We start from the raw sequence: 4,188 nt of genomic DNA, 5'->3' as shown, positions 1-4,188 counted from the left end.
CTGCTCTCCCCACACCAACCGACGTCCACCTTGGTGAACGTAAGTTCCGCAGGGCTGTCACCGCTGCTGCAGCTCGCTTCGTACCGGCAGGATGTATTACGGACCCGCGATAATACGGATGACGGACGAAGTCCAGAGGTTCATCAAGCAACCCCTGGACCCGTCAGCTTACCGAATGGCCCTGAACGGCATTCACAGGGAGTCAGTCTCGAGTTATGTAGACTAGACCTGTGAATGCCGTTCTAGGCATACCGCCCCCGGACATAGACGAGACGGAGCTTCATCTGCCTCGGGAGACACGAACGACAATAGCACAACTTCGCTCCGGCTACTGCAGCAGGTTAAACTCCTACCTGAGTAGATTAAATGAGGATGTGCCAAATGAGTGTCAGGCATGCGGAGAGACCCCACATGACTCGACACATCTCTTCGCATATCCGGAAAACCCGACAACCCTAACGGCTTTGTCCTTGTGGACCGACCCGAGAGAAGCTGCACGCTTCCTAGGCCTGCCGTTTGTGGAACTTGACGACAACGACTGAGATATCAACCTATCTGGGCGGGGTTGTTGTAGCCGCTACAACAACAACAACAACACCAACTAACGTCACTGCTACCGNCCCACGTCCAAATTTCCCTGCTGAAGCGGCTGTTCTAACCGATCCCGAAAATCTCCGTACAAAGGATCTCAAAGTACATAAGCGGAAGAAGTGGGAAGAGCATATGAAGACCTGTAACCTCACCTCTGGTGTGAGTAAGCTTTGGTCAACCGTGAAGTCACTGTCCAATCCGACGAAGCACGACGAGAGAGTCGGAATTTCTTTCGGCGACCATGCTTCGTTGGACCCGTAGCGATGCGCGAGCTATTTTAGCCGGCATTTCATACTGCATCCTCCGGTGGACAAAGCCAAGCGTCGAGTGACCAGAAGGCCGCACAAATTGCCAACAACTTGTGCCCCCTTGCTTTCACTTGCGGTGAAGTTCACGTGGCCATCGGGAAGGCGAAAGCCTCCAAAGCCATGGGTTCCGACAGAATATGCATGCTGATGCTGAAAAATTTGGGTCCTGCGGGAGTAGCGTACCTAACGGAGGTCCTCAATCTGTCTATGGCCACTCTCATCATCCCAGACATCTGGAAGGTGGGGAGAGTGGTCCCACTGCTCAAACCGGGGAAACCAGCCAACAAAGGAGATACGTATCGGCCGATAACACTCCTTTCCCAGGTAGCGAAGACACTCGAGGCCTTTCTGCTCCCGTATTTCACGAACCACCTGACCCCAGCGAAGCATCAGCATGGTTTCCGTAAAGTGCTGTTGTTGTACTGTTCAACAGCACTTAACGCCATAAATACTCAGATAACTCGTGGCCTTAACCGTAACCGTCCCTGTGAGAGAACGATTCTAGTAGCGTTGGGCTTGTCAAAGGCGTTTGACACTGTCAGCCATTCCACGCTACTAGAAGATATAGAGGCTTCCTCTCTCCCACAGAGGCTCAAACGATGGTCGGCAAATTATCTGAGCGGTCGACAATCGTCGGTAATGTTTAGAGACAAATCCAGTAATCTCAGAAAAATAAAACAGGAGGTTCCACAGGATGGTGTCCGTTCCCCGCTACTGTTCAACTTTTATATTTCAAAGCTCCCTCAACCACCAGAGNGAGAGTCGGAATTTCTTTCGGCGACCATGCTTCGTTGGACCCGTAGCGATGCGCGAGCTATTTTAGCCGGCATTTCATACTGCATCCTCCGGTGGACAAAGCCAAGCGTCGAGTGACCAGAAGGCCGCACAAATTGCCAACAACTTGTGCCCCCTTGCTTTCACTTGCGGTGAAGTTCACGTGGCCATCGGGAAGGCGAAAGCCTCCAAAGCCATGGGTTCCGACAGAATATGCATGCTGATGCTGAAAAATTTGGGTCCTGCGGGAGTAGCGTACCTAACGGAGGTCCTCAATCTGTCTATGGCCACTCTCATCATCCCAGACATCTGGAAGGTGGGGAGAGTGGTCCCACTGCTCAAACCGGGGAAACCAGCCAACAAAGGAGATACGTATCGGCCGATAACACTCCTTTCCCAGGTAGCGAAGACACTCGAGGCCTTTCTGCTCCCGTATTTCACGAACCACCTGACCCCAGCGAAGCATCAGCATGGTTTCCGTAAAGTGCTGTTGTTGTACTGTTCAACAGCACTTAACGCCATAAATACTCAGATAACTCGTGGCCTTAACCGTAACCGTCCCTGTGAGAGAACGATTCTAGTAGCGTTGGGCTTGTCAAAGGCGTTTGACACTGTCAGCCATTCCACGCTACTAGAAGATATAGAGGCTTCCTCTCTCCCACAGAGGCTCAAACGATGGTCGGCAAATTATCTGAGCGGTCGACAATCGTCGGTAATGTTTAGAGACAAATCCAGTAATCTCAGAAAAATAAAACAGGAGGTTCCACAGGATGGTGTCCGTTCCCCGCTACTGTTCAACTTTTATATTTCAAAGCTCCCTCAACCACCAGAGGGAGTCTCGTCGATTGTCTCTTACGCCGACGATTGCCCGATCATCGCGACTGGGAATGGAATTTATGACTTGTGTTCGAAAGTAAACGGGTATCTCTCCTATCTTTCTCGCTTCTTCACTGCAAAGTGTCTAGCCCTCTCCCCTACGAAATCCTCTGCGACCTTGTTCACAACCTGGACGAAGGAGGTCAGGCTACCGCTGGGAATTCACGTCGATGATACACCAATTCCGACTCCAAAATACTCGGAGTAACATTCGACAGCCTGCTCTCCTTCTCTGCCCCCACAACCGCTATTGTCAATAAAGTACAGAGCCGCAACAAGGTCCTCAAGTCGCTACCCGGCAGTACTTGGGGAAAAGACAAAGGAACGTTGCTGGCAACATACAAGGCAATAGGCCGGCCGGTTCTTAACTACGCAGCACCAGTGTGGTCGCCGGGGACTAGTAGGAAGCAGTGGATGAAGCTACAGACAGTACAAAACACCGCACTCAGGACAGCGACTGGATGCCTCCTGATGTCGCCAGAACACCACCTTCATAACGAGGCACAAATGCTCCCAAGCAAGGAGCATAACATAATGTTCTGCAAGCAGTTTCTGATTGGGAGGCACAGATGTGGCCACCCAAACAGACAGCTGCTTGCAGAGGAGCCCTCGCCTAGGCACGTCAGGAGGCATCTATACGAACTGACAGACGAAGTGCAGAGGTTCATAAAACAGCCTCTGGACCCGTCAGCATACCGACTAGCCCTGAACGGCATTCACAGGGAGTCAGTCTCGAGTTATGTAGACTCTAGAGACCTGTGAATGCCGTTCTAGGCACACAACCACCGGACATAGACGAGACGGAGCTTCATCTGTCTCGGGAGACAAGAACCACAATAGCCCAACTTCGCTCTGGCTACTCCAGCAGGTTAAACTCACACCTGAGCAGACTGAATGCGGATATGCCAAATGAGTGTCCGGCATGTGGAGAGACCCCTCATGACTCGAAACATCTCTTCGCATGCCCGGAAAACCCGACAGCCCTAACGATCTGGGCGGAGTTGTTGTAGCGGCTAGAACAACAACGGGAAATCTGTCAAATGCTTTAATTGCTCAAAATTAGATCACTACTCTACAAATTGTCCTGAGCCCCAACGCAAGGAAAGATGCTCAATATGTAATCGTACAACACACAAAACTATAGAGTGTCCTAATAAAAAAAACCGATCCCAAAAATAATGAGACTATTCGTAAAATCGATGATCGCGATACAAATAAAAGTATGACAAAAGATGTTAAAATCAACAATCGGTCAACGCGTTCTTTTGTTGATCCCGGGAGTGCACGTACTCATCCGAAGGACATTTGCAGAAGGGATAAGTAACCTGAAAGAATGCTCCGTGAAGCTGATCGGTTTCACTGGGGGTGAATACTTACGCACGTCCAAGCTAAACGGTACTTTGTGTATCGATGGACATGAATTCGACATTGACTTATTAATAGTAGATGATGATGAAATACCAGAAAATCCATTGCTAGGTAGTGACATCCTATGGCGCGATGGCAAACGTCTGATTATTGAGGGCGATAAATGTCATATTGAAGAGCAGCCTAATATTATAAATGGGTCCTCTTCCGAGAAAGGAAAATTAAAAACGCTTTAACAAAACATCGACAGATTTCGCCGAAAATGTTTCCG

The sequence above is a fragment of the Rhagoletis zephyria genome, unplaced genomic scaffold (genome assembly GCF_001687245.7).
Source record: "Rhagoletis zephyria isolate East Lansing unplaced genomic scaffold, Rhagoletis_zephyria_1.1 Rzeph_scaffold_01166, whole genome shotgun sequence".
Classification (NCBI taxonomy): domain Eukaryota; kingdom Metazoa; phylum Arthropoda; class Insecta; order Diptera; family Tephritidae; genus Rhagoletis; species Rhagoletis zephyria.
This window is presented reverse-complemented; position numbering follows the sequence as displayed.